Source organism: Chelonoidis abingdonii, chromosome 5, assembly GCF_003597395.2.
Source record: "Chelonoidis abingdonii isolate Lonesome George chromosome 5, CheloAbing_2.0, whole genome shotgun sequence".
In the NCBI taxonomy this organism is placed as follows: domain Eukaryota; kingdom Metazoa; phylum Chordata; order Testudines; family Testudinidae; genus Chelonoidis; species Chelonoidis abingdonii.
The window spans coordinates 147,993,854-148,017,964 of NC_133773.1; the positions used below are offsets into that span (position 1 = coordinate 147,993,854).

General features: G+C 47.2%; 1 protein-coding gene across 1 annotated transcript in view; it reads left to right on the top strand.

Annotated features, from left to right (window-relative positions):
- The window catches only part of SEMA4F (ssemaphorin 4F), a 224,451-nt gene that overhangs the window by 46,207 nt on the left and 154,133 nt on the right, over positions 1–24,111 (top strand). The window lies entirely within an intron of this gene.

The following is a 24,111-nucleotide window of genomic DNA, read 5'->3' on the forward strand; positions in this document are numbered from 1 at the left end:
GGATTTTTTAAAAAGTCTGGGAGGGAAACAGCTCTTCTTCTAACTCCAATCTTTTTTCTAACTTTCGTCTACCAAAGTGTGAGTACAAAGACCACAAGGCAATAGGCTGTTATATGCTTTGTGTTGTATTTACATGTGTGTTGTTTTGCTGGACTGGTTTAAATTGGCTGTCTTTTAAATCAGACTGTTTATTACTATTTTCTTATAAGCCATATCCCTGTATTGATTCTCTTAATGCAGTGTTTAGTTTATATGTGTGTTCTTTCTTTTTTATATAAAGTTTTCTTTTTAAGACTTGCTTGAGGTCTTTTCTCTAGTTACAGCTACTGGAAGAAGGGAGGGGGGAATCTCTTTGTGTTAGCTGACTAGGTTTGAATGCATAGCCCAGGGGGAGGTAAATTCTCCTCGCTGGTTTGTATTCAAGGAGCATACGGCATCACTCCGGCTAACCCAAGGAAAGGGGGGAAGCTGGGGGATGAGATAGGGAGACCCAGGGGCTCTGGGTCTTGGGGGGTCCCCCAGGGATAAGTTGGGGCGACTTGGGGGCTAATAGGAGTCAAAATCCTATTTGGTGGCAGCGATATCAGATCCAAGCTGGTAAAAGCTTGGGGGAGTTTGTAGTAAGCACCCAGATTTTGGACGCTAAGGTCCAGATTTGAGGCAGACGTTTACCACAACTGGGTCGCTCTGATGTCTCAGATGTTCAAGAAGGCAATATTGGGACAGGTATTTACACTTAACAGCACAAGTGCGCTATCAAGAGCTCTTGATTTGCTTTGGCTGTTGTCAGGGGATAAATTCCACCAGGCACAATGCCAGTTGTTGCCAGTTCTGCTCCAGCAGTGAACAAGATCCAGGTCACTGACTTTTCTTTCTCCCTCTGGCCTGGGGTCAGGAGTTCAGTGTGTTCCTTCTGATTCCACTCAGTGGGGAAGTCTTTCTCCAGAAGTCTGTCAGGATGAAAACCAAGGTTTCCTGAAGGAGGGAAGGATGGCCTTCTGGGTAAGATTTTAGCCTGGAACTCTGGAGAACTGAGTTCAGTTCCTGTTTCTGCCACATACTTCCTGTGTAACCTTCGGCAAATCACTTAATTTTGGTGCCTTAGTTCAGGCCCAGTTCTAGAGACTGCCCTGGGTGCCAAATTCCAGGAGGCTCTGTGCTGTTCAATTTTTGCTCTGCTGATTGGCCAGGGTGTGTATTTGCTTAGCCACTGGGACTGGGAAACACTGGCATGAAAACATTTTTCACCCTACCCAGGAAAATGTCTAGGATGCTCCTGCTTTGGTCCCCATCTGTAAAGTGGAAATGGTTCTTCCTTGTCACCATTAGTGAGCCATTAGTGACGGTGAGACACTCAGCCATGATGGTGATGGCCACGTAAGTATCTGAGAACTGCATTCAGTAGCCCAGACTGGGTCTTGGCAGTTTTGTTGTCTGACACTCTGGCTCTGATTTTGATATCGCTGCCTTGCTTTCTCACATACTGGCTCTCTGGTCCTGGGGTTGCAAAGATGCTCCACCCACCCAGTCCAAAGTTTCTCAAGTCACTAAATTGGCTCCTGGGTAGCTAGGACATTTGGGTGAGGGAGTTCTGCTGAGGTCTGACAGATTTTATGGGAAGCAGGAGACTTTGATCAGACGAACCTACTCTAATTTGAAGTGATTCCCCCATCTGAGCAGCTCAAAAAGGAGTGGACCTGAGAAGATTCTTTGCTTTAAACTTGGACTATGTAGGATATGTGGAACAGCCTCCTGCTGCAAGACAAATCCAAGAAAGAAATCAGCAGAACTCCACTGGCCATCACCTACAGTCCTCAGCTTAAACCTCTCCAATGCATCACCAGGGATCTACAACCCATCCTGGACAACGATCCCTCGCTTTCACGGACTTTGGGAGGCAGGCCAGTCCTCGCCCACAGACAACCTGCCAACCTGAAGCATATTCTCACCAGTAACTGCACACCGCACCATAGTAACTCTAACTCAGGAACTAATCCATGCAACAAACCTCTATGCCAACTCTGCCCACATATCTACACCAGCAACACCATCACAGGACCTAACCAGATCAGCTACATCATCACCGGTTCATTCACTTGCACGTCCAACAATGCTATATATGCCATCATCTGCCAGCAATGCCCCTCTGCTATGTATATTGGCCAAACTGGACAGTCCCTACGTAAAAGGATAAATGGACACAAATCAGATATTAGGAATGGCAATATACAAAAAAACATGTAGGAGAAACACTCGAACCTTCCTGGCCACACAATAGCAGATTTAGTAGCCTTTCTCAGCAAAAAAACCTTCCGGACCAACTTCAAAGAGTAAACGCCAGCTCAGTCATCTTGCAAATTTGACACCATCAGCTCAGGATTAACAAGACTGGAGTGCCGCTGCCAACTACAAAACCAGTTCTCTCCTTGGTTTTTCACACCTCAGCTGCTAGACGAGGGCCTTATCCTCTCTGATTGAACTAACCTCGTTATTCTCTAGACTGATCTGGCCTGCCAATTTATGACCTTGCCTCTGGAAATTTCCATTCCACGTGTCTGATGAAAGGGTGGTATTGTGACGATGTGGTTCTGGCGAGACCCAACCTGAGAGTGCCAATCAGGACCATATTGCTCAAACAGGGCCAGTCCACAGCCCTAGGCTGGGGTTTCCTCACCTCTAAGGCAAACCAAACCAGCCAGAACAAAAGGACCTTCAGTTTCACCCATGGCAGCAGTTACACAAAGCAATTTCCTTAGACACTCCAGTCTCCAGTATCACCACCAGCCCACCATGGCCCTGGGATGAATGGTTATGAAAACCAACACCCCAGTAAAAGAAAAAGGTTCTCTTGGATCCCAAGGACCAAGCCCCAGACCCAGGTCAACATACACCTCAGATCTTACCCGACAAATCCGCTGTTGCCAATGCCCTTTAGAATCTTAATTAAAGGGTTTATTCATGAAAGGAAAAAAGATAAAGATGATTAGCGAGAATTGGTTAAACTGATCAATTACATACAGTAATGCCAAAGTTCCTTAGTCAGCTTGTAGCAAGATGAAAGTAAACTGCAGGTTCAAATTGAGGCTCTGGAGAACATCCCCTTTCTGGGATGGGATCATTCCAGTCCCTTGTATAGAGCTTCAAGCTTGTTAGCAAAGTCCCTCCAGAGTAAGAAGCAGGATTGAAACCAAATGGAGATGAGGCCTTCGCCTTATATAGACTTTCCCAGGTGTAAGAACACTTTGTTCCTACTGTGAAAGTTACAGCAAAATGGTTCAGTCACATGGGCCAGTTTCTGCTCACTCCAGGAGTCCACAGGGCGTATCTGCCTTCTCTCAGGTCAATTTGTAGTTGATGTCCTTAATGGCCATTCAAGCAGGCTAGCAGAGCTGACACCAGCCTGTCTGGGGACTTTTTCCAGTGACACATGAACAGTTTTGAATACAGACAAGTACACAGCCAGTATTATAACTGCAAAACTACAGAAATGATACAGACATACAGACAGCATAATCATAACCAGTAACCCGTAACCTGGTCTTAGACACCTTATATGACCCCCTTTACATAGAATTTGGTGCCACTACAGAACCTTGGTTGCAACCCATGTTCTATATGGTCCCAGTTTATATCAATAACGTCACAGGTATTCACTCATGAAACCTCATGCTCCAGTACGTCTATTAGTCTATAAGGTGCCACAGGACTCTTTCTTGCTTTATACCAGTGATAGGAGACTGTGTAGCAAGCAAGAGGATTTGGATATTCTCACTGAGAAGAAATTTGTGTGGTTGGCATTACTGAAACCTGGTGGGATGAGTCAAATGATTGGAATGTTAAAGTCACTGGTTATAATCTGTTTAGGAAGGAAAGAAGGAACAAAAGGAGTGGTGGTGGGGGGTGGAAATCTGCATTTGACACTTACTACTTCTATCATCAATAGCTAAGTGCAGAATCTTGAATGCATATGGATCAATATGCTAGCTAATGAAGCCCAGGACGGGGTGCTCATAGGTGTCTGTTAAACCACTAAATCAAGTAAGCTACTTCTTAAGCACCTGTATGTAATGTGTGGAAAGTTAAAAATATGGTGTTATGGAGGGTTCCTGTTTGGAAGATGCATGTTAGAGGTCTCATGCAGCCTGTAGCAAAACGTCATGAGTTTCTAAAAATTAGAAATGATTTTTTAAATATAAAGTCTTGCACTGAGCATGAGAACTTTCTATTTTGGACTTTATGATGGATAAAGATTAATAAATCACTGAATTAGTAGTTACCTAGGGGCCAGTGATTGTGATCTGATTGTTTAATATGGAAAACAGGAGAGTCCTAATCAGTATTTAGAAAAATGTGAATGAAAATTGGGAGTTTTTGGCCATCTAATAAACTTCTTTCAAAAAGCCACAATTCCACAATCAAGAGGAAGACTTAGGCTAAAAGCCCATCCTGGTGCAATGCCCATGTGAAGGCAGCAATTTGAAAAAAGCAATATATAATAAATGGAAAAAGTGAGAAATAGCAAATTATATAAACTAGGAGTTCTGAAGTGTCGAAAACTAATCAGGGAAGCTAAAGACAACAGGGAAAAACTTATGGTTGGCAGAGCTAAGGACAATGAGGATTTTTTAAAAGTATAATAGGAACGAAAGGTCGTAGCAAAATAGTGTGATGGGTTTGGTCACAGAGACCCCCTTGGGACTCACCTGATGTGACGAGACTACCTCTGAGCCTGTTTCCTCTGCCAGTTTGGGCCTCCAGAACCCTGTCTTGTTGATCCAGATAGGCTAATCTGCTGCAATACAGACCCAGGTCTGACCACGTCCCCAAAGCTGCAGACTTAACTGAAAACGGCTTTAGCAAATGCTTCTGTCTCTAGCACCCAGCCACTCAGCTTCCAATGGGATTCAAACCCCGAATAAATCTGTTTTACTCTGTATAAAGCTTATACAGGGTAAACGCATAAATTGTCCCCCCTCTATAACACTGATAGAGAGACATGCACAGCTATTTGCTCCCCCAGGATTTAATTACTTACTTTGGGTTAATTAATAAGCAAAAGTGATTTTATTAAGTATAAAAAGTAGGATTTAAGTGGTTCCAAGTAATAACAGACAGAACAAAGTAAGTTACCAAGCAAAATAAAACAAAACATGCAAGTCTAAGCCTGATACAGTAGGAAAGTGAATACAGGTAAATCTCACCCTCAGAGAGATCCTCAGAGAAAGCTTCTTTCACAGATTAGACTTCTTCCTAGTCTGGGCCCAATCCTTTTCAGACCAACGTTGTGGTTTATGGGTGCATCAATCACTCACACCCCCTTAGTTATAGTCCTGTCCCAGTTTCTTTCAGTCATCTCTTTGGGGGTAGAGAGGCCATCTCTTGAGCCAGTTGAAAACAAAATGGAGGGTCTTCCAGGGCCTTTTATATTCTCTCTCGGGTAGGTGGAAATCCCTTTGTTCTTCTGTGCAAAGTCACAGCAACAAGATGGAGTTTGTAGCCACCTGGGCAAGTCACGTGTCCATGAATGATTCAGCTTTTTGCAGGCCGATGCCATTGTTTATATGTTAGTTTGAATGTTCCCAGGAAAGCTCAGATGTGGATTGGCATCTCCCAAAGTCCATTGTCAGTTAAGTGTTTCTTGGTAGGACTATTCTCAATAAGTGCCCATTCTCAGGAAGTTGACCAAATGCTTCACTGAGGCTACTTAGTATCAAACACGTTGAGATACAAGTACATAGCCAATATTCATAACTTCAAATACAAAAATGATTCAGAGACAGACAGCATCATCATAACCAGCAAATTGCAACCTTTCCATAGACAGCTTACTTGACCTCCTTTGTACAAGATTTGGTGCAACAATAGGACCTTGGTTGCAACAATGATCTATATGGTCACAGTTCATGTCAATAACGTCACAAATGGTATTGTTAATTATGCTGCAGAAAAGGCAGAAGTGTCCAATACATATTTCTGTTCTGTCATTGGAAAGAAGCAGGATGATGATCTCATATTACATAAAGATGACAAAGTACTTTCCAGTCCATTAGTAACTGAGGATGTTAAACGTCATCTGCTAGGGATAAACACATTAAACTAACCTGCCAGGGTAACTTATATCCCAAAGTCTTTTTGTTTTAAGTGACTGAGTAAAACTTGGAATACAAGGAGAATCCCAGAAGGTTGGAAGAGTGCTCTTGTGCTGATATTCCAAATGGGCAAGTGGGGAGACCCCTGTAACTATAGGCCAGTTAGCCTGACATTACTCTGGCCAAAAAATGGATAAGCTGCCATGTGATGCTCTCAGTAGAGAATTAAAGGGTGGTAGCATTATTAATACCAATTAGTATGAGTTTATGGAAAATAAGTCTTGTTGTAGATATGACCACAAGAAAGGAACCTGCTGCTTTGGCACCATTTCCCGTTCTGAAATAGAGTTGGTGTGATCCTACAGTGCTGTTTTGAGGCAGGAGCCTAGGGGAGGAATGGTTCTAGTGGCTGAGAGGGAGAGAAGAAAATAAGCTGAAACAGGTATATATTGGTGATAGATCCAATATCAGTGCAACACCAGCTCCTGAAGAATCAGGGTGGGGCATGAAAGTTGCCTGCTGGAACAAAATTGAACCCATGGCCTTCCACACAAGAAGGCTTTGAATTGAGCCACAAGGATAAAAGTTCATCAAAGGGTAGGTCTGAAAACATCTAAGCAATCTAGAGATGCTGGATGCTGTTTTCCTTTAAAGTTTCTCACCCATTATAATGGCATGTAATTTAAACAAGCACTTCAGAAGTCAACTAATTAGCTCTCAGAGGCATCCTTCCGGAGTTCAGGAAGGATTGGTGCCCTCCTTTCTTTGCAGTAATGCTACAAGACTGTAGTTCCAGCTGGAACCATGGAGACCGTGTCTGCAGTTTTAGAGAAAGCCGGAGGCTTCCTTGCTGGGGTGTGGGGAGGCAGGGGACTGTCAAGAGCATATTTCGAGCCAATGAAAAGAAGAGCAGACCTTTTAAACGCAGACCTGGTGAGCAGAGAAGAACTTATTACATGGTAAGCTCTGGGGCAGAGAGTGCAAGAAGCTAGACCAGAGGAAAGCATGAAAGGGGAGACAGGAGAGGCTTATCTCAAGTACAGTTCATGGGCAAACCATCCATCTGGATACATATCCCTCAGCACTGAGGGAAGCGTAGAGTGACAGCAGGTGCACCAGCTGGCATGTGGTTTGCATTTGTTTGGATCTGACCGTGTCATGGATATGATCCTAATCTATTATCTGCATGGGGATCTGAAGAATCTCCCTTTTGTTCCTATCACACATTTACCAATGGGAAAGGACTGGACATTTTCAGGTTTCAGAGTAGCAGCCGTGTTATCTGTATCTGCAAAAAGAACAGGAGTACTTGTGGCACCTTAGAGACTAACAAATTTATTTCAGCATGAGCTTTCATGAGCTACAGCTCACTTCTTCGGATGCATAGAATGGAACACAGAGACGGAGATAGACATGAGATATTTATACGTACAGAAACATGAAAAGGGGAAGTAGCAACCAAAGGAAGAGTCTAATCAACTGAGATGCGCTATCATCAGCAGGAGAGAAAAACTTTGAAGTTAGATTAAGATGACCCATAGACGTGCGAGGAGAAACTTAACATAGGGAAATAATTCAATTAGTGTAATGACCCAGCCATTCCCAGCTCTGTTTAGGCCTGAGTTAATGGTATCTAATTTGCATATTAATTTCAAGTTCAGCAGTCTCTCTTTTGGAGTCTGTTTTTAAGTTTTTTTGTTGCAAAATGCCACCTTCAAGTCTAGTCACTGAGTGGTTAGAGAGGTTGACGTGTTCTCCCACTGGTTTTTTGATGTTATGATTCCTGATGTCAGTTGTGCCATTGTATTCTTTTACGTAGAGGACTGGTCCGGTTTGGCCCTGTACGTGGCAGAGGGCATTGCTGGCGACAGATGGCATAATATCACATTGGTAGGATGTGCAGGTGAATGAGCCCCTGATTGGCGTGGCTGAGCTGCGAATTAGCGTCCTAATGGTGGTTGTCACTTGAATTAGATAATGTGGACACGAGCTGGCATCGGCTTTGTTGCACAGGATAGGTTCCTGTTCATGTTGTTTATGCATAGTTGGTGGGCGGTTGCTGGATGAGTATTTGCTTCAGGTTAAGGAGCTGTCTATAAGCGAGAGACTGGTCCTGATCTGTGAGAGTGAGGATCATCTTCAGGATAGGTTGTAGATCTTTGATGATGCACTGGAGAGGTTTAGTAGGGGCTGTAGGTGATGCTGGTGGTGTTCTGTTTGTTTGTTGGCCTATCCTGTAGTAGGTGGCTTCTGGGTACTTCTTCTGGCTCTGTCAATCTGTTTTTTCGCTTCAGCAGGGGGTATTTGTAGTTTAAGAATGCTTGACTAGAGATCTTGTAGTGTTTATCTGTCTGAGGATTGAGCAAATACGTTGTACTGCTTGAGCTTGGCTTTAGACAGTGGATCATGTGGTGTTGTCCTGGATGAGGCTGGAGGCATGTAGGTAGTAAGCGGTCAGTGGGTTTCCGGTATAGGGTGGTGTTTATGTGACCATCGCTTATTAGCACAGTAGTGTCTAGGTAATGGACCACTTGTGGGATTTGGTCTAGCTGAGGTGATGGGGGATGGAAATTGTTAAAATCACGGTGGAATTCTCAAGGCTTCTTTTCGATGACTCCAGATGATTATGATGTCATCAATGTAGTGCAAGTAGAGGTAGGGGCATTAGGAATGGAGCTAAGAAGCGTTGTTCTAAGTCAGCCATAAAGATGTTGCATACTGTGGGCCATGCGGGAGTACCCATAGTAGTGCCACTGACTTGAAGGTATATATTGTCCCCAATGTAAATATTGTGGGTGAGGACAAGTCACAAAGTTCAGCCAGCAGTTTGCCATGTATTATCGGGGATACTATTCCTGATAGCTTGTGGGTCCCCTCTTTTGTGGAATGTTGGTAGTAAGGCTTCCATACTCGCATAGTGCCAGATGGTGTTTTCTGAAGATCACCATGGATTGTAGTTTCCTCAGGAAGTCCGTGTGTCTCGAAGATAGCTGGGAGTGCTGGTAGCGTAGGACCTGAGGAAGATCCACATAGAGACAGCCCTGCTGTAAGGTCCAATGCTGAGTGCATGGGCATCCAGGATTCCAGGTTTAGGATCTTGGGAGCAAACAGAATACACCTCCGGTTCGGGTTCTCAGCATCATCTGTACAGATCGTTCCTGGCCTTCTCAGGGAGTTTTGAGCAGATGATATAGTTTCTTTGTAACCCTCATGGGATAAGGGTAATGCTGCTAGAATAGTGGAGGTTAGAGAGCTGCCGAGCAGTCTCTTTCATATTCCGACCTATTCATGATGATCGACAGCCCCTCCTTGTCAGCCTTTTGATTATGAGTCAGAGTTGTTTCTTGAGGCTGTTGATGCATTGTGTTCAGCACGGCTTAGGTTATGGGCAAGTGATACAGCTTTTCACAATTTCAGCTACACGACTACAGATACCCTCCTGCTGAAGTGAAAAAAAACAGATTGAGAAGCCAGAAGGTACCCAGAAGCACCTACTACAGGACAGGCCCAACAAAGAAATAACAGAACGCCACTAGCCATCACCTACAGCCCCCAACTAAAACCTTTCCAGTGCTATCATCAAAGATCTACAGCCTATCCTTAAAGATGATCCCTCACTCTCACAGATCTTGGGAGACAGGCCAGTCTCGCTTATAGACAGCCTCCCAACCTGAAGCACAATACTCACCAGCAAACCGCACACCATAGAAACTAATCGCCTGCTGATGACCAGGCCTTCTCAAGACCGAGCTATGTGCGGGAACTGGTAACCAGAAAATCCTTACAGATGAACCGTGCCATGATGGGAGCGGCTCATACGGCCAGCACCTGGCTGCAGAAAATGACGCGAGGAGAGGATGATGTAGAGAGCATACCTTCTGGCCTTTGAGAGACAGCCTACGGGAGCCTGGCCTAGAGGTCAGTGGTCTGGCATCCCTTGCCCCATTCCTATGTGGGGAGGCCCAGAAGGCCTACCATGATCTGCCTGAAGAGCTGTAGCAGACTACCCCCAGTGAAAGCAGATGATCCTGGCCAGATCTGGGGTAACAACTGCAGTGCAGGCCCAGCGGTATCACGAGTGGAGTACCAGAAACAAAACCCGCGATCCAACTGTATGACCTCCTACACTCTGCACGAAAGTGTTGAACAGAGTCCCGGAGTCCGAAGAGATACTAGAGTTCTGGTCATCGACCGATACTGAGGGCACTGCCACCAATCTCCGCAAATGCGTAGGTCAGAATGATCCATCCACCTATGATGGATAATCACGCTGCGTAGAAAGACGCATGACAGCGGGAATTGACCGACTACCAAGGAAAGCCCCTTCATAGCAAACACCCAACCCCAGCCTGGAGGTGGACAGCCAAACCCCTGCGGATCCTAGTGGAGGAAGGAGGGGGCGACAAACCAGTGGAGACCCCAGAAGGAAGGGATTGGCCTGAGTGGGGGAAACCTGAGACTAAACCCCCTAACCACGTCGATATGGGAATGATTAGAAACAATATAGATGTTATGCATGTGGGAGTGGGGACACATAGCAGCACAGTGTCCCAGCACCAAGAAGCCTATGCAATGCAACTTGGGGATTGGCAAGTCCCATGCTCCTTATCCACCTTCGCAGGCATCGCATTAGCCCGCATAACTACACCAGGCGGTGAAGAATAAATGGAGTAGAGACTACAGCACTTGGGACTCGGGGAGTGCTATCACCCTCTATATCGGTAAGCTGTAAAAAGTAGCCAGCTGCTACAAGCCAAACGCGTTGCACTGACATGCTGTGCATGGGGCCTGAGTCATTATCCCACCACTCCTAGTGGAGATAGAGGTTTCAGGGGAACCCCATGAGGTGACAGTGGCGGTAGTTCCTAATCCCATATCTGTAGTCATTGGAGGACTATCCAGGGTTTGATTATATTACTCCCACCAGAGAGGCGGAGGGAGATGGGACCTTGTTGCAGCGACTCATCTTGGAGGAATGTCAACCCCCAATGTTTCAGAGTTTCTCAGGATCTATTCTCAGCCCCAAAAGGCCCGGAAGCACAAAAGGAAAAAGAGGCTGCGAAGGCCTTGGGAACCCGATCCTGAACAGCGCCAGAAGACCACGCTAGAGGGACTGACACGAGCAGCCATGCGGAAACTACCAACACGAAGCCATGATGAGTGATGAGCCATCTGGAAGAAACAGAAGCTGGCCCCTGGGAGCTCAGGCAGGTTAATCCTGGAGAGAGGACTTCCAGGAGGACCAGGCAGAGACCCTAGATATGAAACATCGGAGAAAGAGTGGCTGAGATAGATGGACACCAGTGGAGGAAAGGTCCGGGTCCAGGACCCTACTTTATAGTGAAGAAAGATCTCCTGTACCGTGTGTGCAAATGCAGGAGCAGGAGATACTACTCAACTTCTGTGCCACAAAAACATCAAACAAGCCATATGAGCCTCGCCACAGTCACCTGTTTGGAGGACACCAGGGTAAGAGAAAACCCACGCCAGGATCTGCGAGGTTCTTCTGGCCAGGAGTACATGAGATGTCATGCGAACGCGCACCTCTCTGTCCAGAGTGTCAGCTACATAGCCCCGCCCACACTTCGGGCCCCTTGATACCTCTTCCAATAATTAGGTACCATTTGAACGCTAGCCATGGATGTGATTGGCCCCCTGGAGAAGACAGCTTCGGGGTCACCAACATGTTCTGGTGTACTAGACTATGCAACCAGTATCAGAAGCGCATTCCCCTACGTAACACAGCTTCCAAGACAATAGCTAATGAGCACTACAGATCTTTTCCGGTGTTGGGCTACCCAAGGAGATACTGACTGATCAAGGGACACCTTTCGGTCCAGGTTGATGAAAGATCTCTGTTCTAAGTGCTCCATGTACAAGCCCTACGGACCTCTGGAACCACCACAAACAGACGGCCTTGGAAAGTTTCAATAAGACCCTCAGCCATGATCAGGAACAGTGGTGTACGGGATGGGAAAGACTGGGATACCCTATTGCCTTACCTCATGTTTGCCATCCGGGGAGTCCCACAGGTCCCTCACACGTTTCTCTCCATTCAACTACTACATGCACCATCCCTGGGCATATGGATATAGCCAGAGAAACCTGGGAAGAGGAGCCAAATCCCGGAAGGAACATAGTGGCAGGTACTACAGATGAGGATCGGATAGCTTGAGTTACACCCATTGTACGGGATACCTTGGAGAAAGCACAGGAGACCAACGAACCAGTATAACCACCAAGCAAAGCTTCGGTTCCAACCAGGGTATCAAGTAATGGTCCTGGTGTCACAGCGAAAGCAGCTGTTGGCCCAATGGCAGGACCCTATGAAGTGATTGAAAGCCATGCTTAGTCACCCAGAGACCCTTCCAGAAGGAATAACTGCATGAGAAGTGAGATATCACCGCGACTTGACGCCAAATCAAAGGTTGAGGCAGCCGACATGATTAATCGCAATCGCAGGGCACCTGGGTTTAAAAAGGAGCTCACTCCAGTCAGGCAGGGAGGAGCCACAAGAGGGGAAGATCACTGAGGTGAACAAATCCGCCAATAAGCGCAGGACCCACCAAGGTAGAGGAGGAACTTTGTTACATAAGGCATAAATTAATAAGGCGGTGAAGAGCCATTGGGACAAGTTTCCAGGTGGAGTGATGGATTCTCAGTCTCGTGAGGTCTTTGAATTACCTGGTTGCCTTTCTGGAACAGATTGTTTAGTGAAATGCGAGTTAGTCAGACACAAATTATTGGTCTCACTTCAGGTGCAACTGGGTGAAATGTAGTGGCCTGTGATATACAGGAGATCAGACTACATTTAATAGTCCCCTCTGGCCTTAACCTCTAAATCTTAGTGTCTTTTCTGTTGGGGTGCATTTGGCTGCATTGCAGCTTTCCACCCTCTGAACAGGTGATCATCACCCTCAAGTAACCAGGTTTTTGAAAAGGTTCTTCCATGTATTGCTAAGGCTGCTTATGATAGTCCTTTGCTATGAAAATACACTGGGGGAAATTCACACAGGCTAGTGGCCTGAAAGAAATAGAAATCAGAGACCTCTTGAGACAGGGATTAGGGTGAGGATGCAGTTCTTCATACACCTTATTGGTTACAGATAATAATGTTCCCTCTGCATCTTCACCCTAATTGCTGTCCCAAAAAGTCTTTGCTCTCTCTGGCCCCATTCACACTCAGGCAGGCAGAGTCCATACTTTGGATGCCCATAGGGCCTCAGGTTTATCTATCCTCAAGTTCCTAGCCCTTTGGGGGAGAGCAGGGATCCTTCCAGTGCAGCTCCAAGGCTGTCCAACCACTGAGAGATTTCCATACGCTCAGTTCCCCAGCAGTCCTCCCACTCTGTCTTCATCACAGAGTGGTGCATGGCTGCTACTTGCAACTCTGTCTATGGTTTCAGTAATCTTTTTCAGTAATTCAAGAGAGGGGAAGGGACAGTCACTTCTAATACTTGTCATCTGCCATGCAAAGATGCTCCTTGTTTTGGCAGTTCTGCTATTCACCTAGAACATCTCCAACCATCTTCCTGGGGGTGGTATTGCTGGCTAAACTCCCATGAGCCGGAAGATGTGGAGGTCACGTAAAGTAGTAGTGAAGGTTATTTCCCAGTAATTAGTCCTTTGAGATAAGCATCTGTTTGTGCTCATTCCCTGCCCATCTTCTTTGTTTCTTCATTGTCTGGGGTGAGGAATTCCTCAATTAACAGGAGTCACTGAGGGTTAGTTAGGCCATTCCCACTTTCATACTCTTAAACCCCCTTGTTGATTACTGTTCTGTGCATTCTCTCTGGGGCACCTGGCATTGGCCACTGTTGGAAGACAGGATACTGATCTAGATGGACCTTTGGTATGACCCTATATGGCTGTTCTTAATGTTCTTATGTCCCTCTGTGGCATGTGGGGACAGAGGGGCAAGTGGCTCCTAATGGACACTGCTCACTAGAAGATTTCAGTGGCTTGTAGTGCACCTGCTTTGATCCTGTGAGGCCAGGGCTGTATCTTGGGAACCCCTTGACCAAATGATTACTTTATCCTAGATCCTAAACTGCCACACCAGTTTGCCTCATTTAAATAATTTATCTGGAGGTTTCACAGTTTGGCTTTAAACAGAAACCCTGCTTCAATGTTAACTGAGTTGCCACTGCTCGTGCATAATTACAATGATGATATTAAGCCTGTGCACCTCTTGTGGAAATTAGAAATCAGAACGCCAGTCTATTGTAACTTTTTCACTCTTTTGGGACGTGTTTGGATTTGTTAGTGGGAGGGTGTCTTTATAAAACCCTAGGTGGCTACATTTACCTTCTCCCCATGTTTGGAACCTCCAGCCTATGGCAGTTACTTAGCAGGAACCAGTCTTCCCAGCATGGCAGTGGGCTCATATGGCTTTGATGTGATAACTTTTCTGCTGATCAGGGAATTTTCTCTGTGATAACCAAACTGTGCTGTTGCTAAATGCAATAAAGGTACTAACGCCCTACTTTGCCTGGGGATATGATTGCTTCCTGTAGAGACAACTTATGGGATTTATCCATTATGTTGAGAGACTCTGTGCTGGAGAGCCTGGGAGGGTGTGGTAGATGTGCTGGGGGCTAGTTTAAAATCTGCTGCTGCTACTTGTTTTGAAGTGTGGGAGGAGCCTGGAGGAGCCCTGAGGAGAAGATTTGTCCTCCTGACGCTTGCCCCATTGCTGAGAGAATTCACTGGTGGCTCCTTGTCAGATTAAGTGAGTGCCTAGACTTGCATCTTCTCTCTCTCTCCAGGGCTTGAGGCTGGAGCTACTACCTGTGTTTGCTGCCCTCCCTGACATCTCATGTGACTGGTTAGAGAGGTGTCTCTGCAGATGGCAACTGTCTTACACAGGGGTCAGGCCACTGAGTCCTCGTGAAATAGTCACCAATCCACTGGATTGGTGCTACATGCCAGCTTTGGAACAGCCTCTTGGAGGAATCTCTGTGATGTCCAGACCCCGAAGGGGCCCCAGTGTTCAGGGCAGTTCCCCAGCCTCACCACCTAGACTGAGCCTTTGGCTTCAGTGCTCCTGCTTCACCCCGTGAACTCTGCCCAGCGAGTCAAGCTGAGCTAGGCTCCTGATATAGACTAGTGCACCTAGCAGATATCTGCAGTTTTTAAAACGAGTAGGATTTATTAGTGAAGTGGACACAATCCTCAGGTTAGCACAGAGACCTGGAGGTTAAAGTATCGTCCAGTCAGCTCAAGCCACAGGTCACTAGCCAAGCTGTGAGGAACTCCATTTTCTGTCTCTGGCTTCCTTCCTCAGTCAGGGAGCTCAGGCTTCTTCCAGAGCCCGTGTCTAATCCCCCACCTTGAAGGGTTCATCTATACTTAAAATTTTGCAGCTGTGCCGCAGCAGTGCTTCAGTTGAGATGCTCCTACGCCAGAGGGAGGGCTTCTGCCATTGCTGTAGTTAACCCACCTCCCTGACAGGCAGTAGCTAGGTTGATGGGAGAATTCTCCCAATGACACAGCGTGCTTTACGCTTGGAGTTAGATCTGTTTAGCTGCATCATTCGGGGGTGTGGGGTGTGTGTGGATTTTTCACACCCCTGAGCAATGTGGTTATACCAACCTAATTTCCTAGTGTAGACTAGGGCTAAGCCCTTTGCTCCCTAGCTGGGGTCTGTGCTCAGCTTCCCTTCCTAACAACACTGTTAATTCCTCTTAGCCTGCCCTGAGAGAAAAGTTAATCCCCCTGCATTAGGTAGCCATGCAAAGTATAGGGGGAAACTGAGGCACACATAGGATTAATAAAAATATTAGAAAAAATTCCTGCTTCCTAACATCTCTTCCCCTCTTCAAGATCCAAAACCCCATATCCTCTTGTAAACTCCAAACTCCCTCCTACACCCCCAGCCCTGACCCCTCCTCCCAGAGCCAGCACTCTGTACCCCTTCCTGCACCCCAACACTACCCCAGCCTGGAGCCCGCACCCCATACCCCCTCCTGCACCCCCAGCCCTGATCCCCCTCCCAGAGCCAGCACCCCATACCCCCTCCTGCACCCTGTACCCCAGCCCTGACCCCCCCTCCCAGAGCCAGCACCATGTGCCTCCTCCTGCACCCCAACACTCCCCCAGCCTGGAGCCCCCTCCTGCACCCAAACTGCCTCCTAGAGCTTGCATCCCTCACCCCCTCCTGCACCTGAACTTCCTGTTTTAATCTCAGCCCAGAGCCCACTCCCACATTGTGAACCCCTTGGTCCCAGCCCAGAACCTGCACCCACTCCTGAACCCCAACTCCCTGCCCCAGCCCAGTGAAAGTGAGTGAGGGTGGGGGAGAGTGAGTGATGTGAGAGGGCTGGAGAGAGCAGAGTGGGGCTTTGGGGAAGGGGCAGGGCCTTGGGGAAGGGGTGGGGTAGATCCTGGGTAGCCTTTAGATTCAAAAAGTGATCTTGGGCGTTAAAAGGTTGGAGACCACTTAACTAGTTGAAGTCGATGCCACACACATACACACCCCCACTATCAATCTGGGGTTGACTTGGATTAGCTACATTGAAGTAAAAGCTACCTGTGCATTGGCTGGACTAGTTAGCTGTCTTGCTGTACTAACATGAGTTATCTCATTCTGCCTCTAAGGGTTTGTCTGCAGTGCACGCTAAGCTTAGGTCTTTGGCATATGGCCCATCTGCAACTGCTAGCAACAAATATCTCTGATGACCGGCGATGGGACACTAGATGAGGAGGGCTCTGAGTTACTACAGAGAATTCTTGCCCAGGTGTCTGACTGTTTGGGCTTTGCCCACATGCTCAGGGTCTAATTCAGGGGTAGGTAACCTATGGCACGTGTGCCAAAGGCGGCACGCAAGCTGATTTTCAGTGGCACTCACACTGCCTAGGTTCTGGCCACCAGTATGGGGGGCTCTGCATCTTAATTTAATTTTAAATGAAGCTTCTGAAATATTTTAAAAACCTTATTTACTTTACATACAACAATAGTTTAGTTATATATTCTAGACTTATAGAAAAAGACCTTCTAAAAACATTAAAATGTATTACTGGCATGTGAAACCTTAAATTTGAGTGAATAAATAAAGACTCAGCACAGTACTTCTGAATGGTTGCCGACCCCTGGTCTAACTGATTGCTATATTTGTGGTCGAGAAGGAATTCCCTTCCCCCTCTTCCCCAGGTCAGATTGGCAGAGACCCTGGGGTTTTTTTGGTTTCCCTCTGCAGCATGGGTCACTTGCTAGTTTGAACTACAGTAAATTGTGGAGTCTCTGTAACCTTGAAGTCTTCAGATCAAGATTTGAGGACTCCAGTATCCCAGCCAGAGGTTATGGGCCTATTACAGGAGTTGAGAGGGTTTTGGACATGCCTGTGTCCGGGACCCCGGTGCCCCCCCAAAAATGACAGGTTCGTTGTCTGACCGCGAGAGTGACAGGCAACACCAGCAGAGTCTGAACTAAAAGCTCTTTATTGAAGAGTGCACACGACAACAAAGAGCAAACTCGTCTTCAAAGAGAACCAGCTTACATCTTTACAACCACCATAAGGTTTTATAGACAGTTCCGTCACATCACTAATTATTCACTTTTTCTAATCACTAGAAACCAAAACTTTTATCATATATATTTCTTTGCTAAAACTAATTGATCTATTTGAGTAATGGTGCCTTAACAATCACTAACGAGCAGGAATGTAGGGGAGTTAGGAATAGACATAAAACAGAAACGGAGTAATTCACAGGAGTCTGAGAGTCCGGACACCTGGCTCCTTATCAGGTCCTTTAATGAACCATTTTTAAAACAGCAGAAGTAGGATTATGCCAGGAGTCCGATTTCTTTCTTATCTTATCATTTCCCAACCTTTTGAGCAACATACTACTTCTTCAGGACTTTTTCACTAAAAGTTTACCCAGAGACACCTGCTAGCCTGATTTCAGTCAAGTTGGCATAACTGCCTTTATGCTATATTTCCAGTTAGGCCTAACATCTGGCTCCCTAGGCTTCCAGAGATGCGCCTTCTGTAAGGATGCCATCCCCATCTCGGATGGACATTCACAGTGCGTATGCTGTTTGGGGGAGTCTCATGTACCCCATTTGTTGTACCCACTGCAACAAATGAAAAGCGCGGACCGGCAAGGACTGGGAGCTCAGGCTTAAGATGCTGCTCCTGGAAAACTCCTTCAGACCTGCCTCTGATCCTGGCCAGCAAACCTCTGTGGCACCCTCCAGAGGTAAAGCAAAAACAAAAAAAGGTCCAGCTTCCTCTCCCCTCAGGAGTCATTTCTTGGGGAAACAGTTAAAACCGGGTCTCTGGTCTCTGCTGACTCCAGCTCCATGACTCAGCACTTTTCATGCGGCAGGCACCTCGAGCACTGACCGTGAATCGGCTGCCCCACTACACGGTGCCAAGGCTCAGGGCTTCCAGTTGCCCGCCTCTTTCAGCTGTCCTACGGTCACCTTTACTACTACGGTGCCGACAGCACAAGCGGCGGCTGCGGCACCATTCTTTGATCCTGTGGTGCCACTTTTACAGCCGCCGCTCTCAGCACCGAGCCTCCTGGGGTCTCCTGCCTCCCTTGCTGTGCCTACCTCAGGGGCTCCTACTCCCCAGAGCCAACTTGCGCCCCTGGGACACCCTTCAGTGTGCCAGCAGACGCCCCAGCAGACTCTGCCTCCACGAGCTACACCAGCACTGACTCCTGGTCACTCAGCTCCACTGCAGCTTTTACAACCAGAGGAGTTAAGGGTGTCCCATGCTCCTGACTCTTCTCTTCTCAGCACCAGCTTATCACTGAGATCTTTAGCACCCTACTTGCAGTACTCTTCTACCACTTCAAGCCCCTCCAGTGGAGTCTGGGAGGAGGAAGAAGACGAAGAGGAAGATAACCAGATATTTTCCTCTCAATACTCTCCCCAGAGCCAGTAGATGCATTACAGCACGATCTCCATATCCTCAAGGCTATCCACACTGGTGTTGCAATCCCTGGATGGGACCATCTATGTACTTCCCCCCTGGCCCCCCCAGAGCAATGGCCACACTGAGGTCCATGGACCTACACCACACCACACTCAGGTCTTCCCCGGGGTGTCTGAAGGAAAGCTGTCAGACCCTCCCCACTGCCTGCTTACACTGAAACCCAGACAAGACCTGAAGTGGCTGCCACCCCTACAGAGCACACTGCTCCACATACCCCTTCTATAGCGATAACACCACAAGATGCCATGGTACCCCCACCAGCTTGCTCACTTTCAAGAGTTGTTTCAGAGAGTAGCGGAAGAGCTCAAGATGATCCTGGAGGAGATACCTGAAACATACCACGAGCTTACCAGCATCCTGCAAGCTACCACCTCCTCCAAAATAGCCCTACCAATTACTGGGGCCATTATGGAACCTGCTAAAACTATTTGGCAGACCCCAGCTATTATAACACCCACTAGCAAGAGAGGGGACCAAAAATATTTTGTTCCATCTAAGGGTTCTGAGTTTCTATTTACACACCAGTCACCCAATTTGCTAGTGGTTGACGCGGCCAATCAGCAAAACAAATACCAGTGCTTCCACTCCACTCCATCAGACACAGATAACAAAAGACTGGACTCTTTGGCTGCAAAGTGTGTTCTTCCGCTTTGCAATTTAGATTAGCAAACTATGCAGCGCTCTTAGCAAAATACAACCACAAAAATTATGCTAAGGTAATGCAATTTATTGATGTGTCAGAAGATAAATGACAACAATTTAAAGGAGTGGTGTCCGATGGCCAATTGATCTCCCACACAGCTCTTCAAGCCTGTGACTATGGGGTGTGTTTAGGGAGTAGTGTCATTTTGCCCTAATTCTTGGGGTATGAGGTTTTGAAATTCTGTGGTTCTGTAGATTCAAATGTAACTTAAAACATTTGGCTGATCAGAGCCTGGATCATGGTACAAGTCCCAGCACATCTGGCGGGTGGAGTTTTTGACACCTGTTCAGTCAGCAGCTGTCCCGGCTCCTGCATGGTGAGAAGTCACTGTGTTGCTGTGGAGAAGTCACACGTGCCCGTACAGATTGCTGGTAGGCAGTGAGGGCAGGTGTGCTTAGGTTGTCATTTGGAATTTAATACTTTTCACTTCCCTTGCAGCCACTGGAATATTATGCAAAGTGCTGATCTGAGACTCTCCTGTGTGAGGTGGATTTGAGTTGATACTTTGGTTTGTTCAGCTTGATGAAGTGCATTAGCCCTGTTGTTTGGGAAAATATCTTGTTTAGGGGCCCAGCATAATTTTCTTTCATTAATTGGCTTTTTCCTTATTTTATTTTCCCCTGAGATGTGCTGGAAGTCTGTATTTGTAAAGCAATGACATCAGATATCAAGTTGGTGGCATTTCTGCGCTCTCTTTACTGCAAAAGGACCTAAAGTGAATTGAAGATGTGGAAGGGGGAGGTTTTGTCAAATGCCAGCATAGGCTGGGTCGAAGTCAAGTACCTTAACCATAAAACTATCCTTAATCTTCCTGTAACTCCTGACTCATTCACTGCAGCGAGCTCTGCAATGAGGGATTCATTCCTTGAGCAGAGAGGCAGAAGGCATGCAGTGCAGTTGAACTGATGCAAATGGCAGATTTTCCATGGCTTACTCAGACAAAGCTGGATGGAGTTTCATGCTGATCCCAGGACAATGTTCCTGTGGCCAAATCTGGATGTGATAGAGCTGTTTTGGGAGGCAGAGAAGGTGGTCAGAAAATGTTGGCACTGACCAATCTAACCTGTACCTGAAGCTTGTTCTCAGAAATGGCTGCACAGTTAATGTATGTCACAGATAAAACTTAAATGAGAGGTATAATGTGAGGCAACCTTCATATTGGGGTCACTAGCAATCCTACTCCAATGTACTGCTTAGGCCTGTTATCTCTCCGCTCCACCCAGTGTGACTTCTCCGGGGCTTTGCGCAGCCTGGCTTTAAATGCCCTGTTGGTGGCACCTCCACCACTTTCCTAATGAAAAAGTGAAAATGAACTCTATCCCTTTGACACAGTTAAATCCAAGACAGTGGGTGGCTGGTGTAAATGTACTGGCTGCAGCTCCGTGGCAGCATCAGTCAGCAGGGCAGAGCAGGAGGAGGTAGTGGCAAGGAAGAAAGTACATTTTCAGCAGACTTGAAATAAGTGTAAAGGAGGCAGAGAAAAGTGCTATGGAGAGCAGAGTACTAGGGGACAGGAGCTGCAGATGAGAAAGCTCTTGCAGCACCAACAGTGGCCCAGTTGTGTGAAGGGATGGAGGAGACCAGTTCTGGATGGGAAGGGAAAGGAGAACAGAGAAACAAAAGGCTTTTGAGCTCAGCTAGGGCACATGCCTGGCTGGTTTTAAAAGCTTAGGGGAATTTTGTACCTGATGCTGACTGAAGGCAGCAAGAGTAAACTCTGTAGCTTGTGTAACTGCACCTTGGGGGATGAGGCAGGAGAGACCTAGCCAGGGTTGCCTCTTCTCTGCCACCCAGCATCCCTTCAGAACCAGAACTGTGCAGGGGAAATCCCCCCTCCTTGTACACTAGGATCCATGCAGTGCCACCCTGCTCCATAACCAGGCAAATTTGGGGAGAGAAATTCTTGGGAGGAGCCTACCAGAAAGAGAAATAGGAGGAGCTGACCAGCAGCTGCAGCAGGGAGCACCCCACCCTGATGCCACAAGGGCCTCGCTCCTCAGAGGTACTTTAGTGTTGCAATACTAAGTACAGCAACCCTCGTGTCCTGTGGTGCCCTGCTGTCCAGTGGAATCCTCAGCCCTGTACAATGCTTGGGGAGAGTGAGGTGCCTAAGAAGCCAGCAAGCTGTGCAGGGAGACATCTAAGCTAGCTAGGAGAGCAGTGGGGAGAGGAAAGGGGTGTGGATACCTAAATGGCTGATGTGATGTACCTGGTTGACAGGCCCAGAGATTCTTGCCTCATTCAACCTGGGATCCTCCGCCTCGAACCCAGGCTTCTAAGCCAGGCCAACCCTGTAGGTAGTCTCTAGCCTAATAATTAAGACCACCTCTCTCTCGTGCTCATGCTTGATACCTCTCTCCCGCTTTTCTTGGGCTCTTCCTGGCTTTTGTGTGGGTGCCAGCTGCCCTCTCCTCCTTCTTAGTGGCCTGCATCTGCTCTCCAGCTGTGGGATCTGACAGGTGTCAGGTCTGAGGCGTGCTCCGAGCATGTCCACAGGATTGGGGCCTGCTGGCAAGGGCTCCAAACCACTCAGCTGCTGGGGGGCAGCATAAGCACATAGGCAGCTTTGTGCATATTGGCCAGCAGAGCTCATGGGTCTCTTGGCGCTGTCTGAGCACATGCAGACTAGTGATTCATAGACTCTAGATTCATAGACTCTAGGACTGGAAGGGACCTGGAGAGGTCATTGAGTCCAGTCCCCTGCCCTCATGGCAGGACCAAATAATTTCTAGACCATCCCTGATAGACATTTATCTAACCTACTCTTAAATATCTCCAGAGATGGAGATTCCACAAGCTCCCTAGGCAATTTATTCCAGTGTTTAACTACCCTGACGGTTAGGAATTTTTTCTTAATGTCCAACCTAAATCTCCCTTGCTGCAGTTTAAGCCCATTGCTTCTTGTTCTATCATTAGAGGCTAAGGTGAACAAGTTTTCTCCCTCCTCCTGATGACACCCTTTTAGATACCTGAAAACTGCTATCATGTCCCCTCTCAGTCTTCTCTTTTCCAAACTAAATAAACCCAATTCTTTCAGCCTTCCTTCATAGGTCATGTTCTCAAGACCTTTAATCATTCTTGTTGCTCTTCTCTGGACCCTCTCCAATTTCTCCACATCTTTCTTGAAATGCGGTGCCCAGAACTGGACACAATACTCCAGTTGAGGCCTAACCAGTGCAGAGTAGAGCGGAAGAATGACTTCTCGTGTCTTGTTTACAACACACCTGTTAATGCATCCCAGAATCACATTTGCTTTTTTTGCAACAGTATCACACTGTTGACTCATATTTAGCTTGTGGTCCACTATGACCCCTAGATCTCTTTCTGCCATACTCCTTCCTAGACAGTCTCTTCCCATTCTGTATGTGTGAAACTGATTGTTCCTTCCTAAGTGGAGCACTTTGCATTTGTCTTTATTGAACTTCATCTGCTTTACCTCAGACCATTTCTCCAATTTGTCCAGATCATTTTGAATTTTGACCCTGTCCTCCAAAGCAGTTGCAATCCCTCCCAGTTTGGTATCGTCTGCACACTTAATAAGCGTACTTTCTATGCCAACATCTAAGTCGTTGATGAAGATATTGAACAGAGCCGGTCCCAAAACAGACCCCTGTGGAACCCCACTTGTTATACCTTTCCAGCAGGATTGGGAGGGGATGTGGGAGGGGAGGCAGGAGAATGGCTAGGGACTAAGAGAGGTGTGCTGGGTTTGGACAGGAGCTGCAGTAGCGAAAGGGAAATGAAATCTTTTTCTGGGCCTGCCTCTCATCAGAGGGATGTTGGGCACAGGGGCTACACTGGCAAAGTGAGGATGGTGGAAAGGCTGTTCAGGGCTCCACGGGTGTTCTGTTGGAGAGCTCTCATCGCCCCCTGCTGGCTTCCCTTGGAAACTGCAGCAGGTAACATCTAGATGGAGTGAGTCAGCTGCTGCCTCTTGCAGCCTGCCCTGCTTCCACTTGCTCCCTCCTGCTGCACAGGGAGCTGCAGGATCTCCCACTATCTTAAGTGTTTTCCCGTCATTGAGCCTGCGCTCCAGGTTTTCCTTAAAATTTCTCAGTTACCACCTGTTCAGTTTCCTGGCAGGAGCAGCATGGGATACCATAGGGCAGGGCAGGCTCCTGCAGCCCCAGACCTTCCCCACTGTGCCAAGTCCTGCTTGGATCAGTGCTCAAGAGCACAGTGCTAAATGCCAGCACTCTTGGGAGCCTTGCTTGCATTAGCAAACACACGGTCAGTCCCACTGAGGGGCAGGGGGGCTGGGGTGAAATGCCATTGCAGACCAGGCTGGTGAGTGCTGTGTATCTGCCTCACTGGGTCTCTGGGCAGTGGCAGGCTGAGAAGCAGGGCTGCCCGGGGGAGGGTAAGTGGGGCA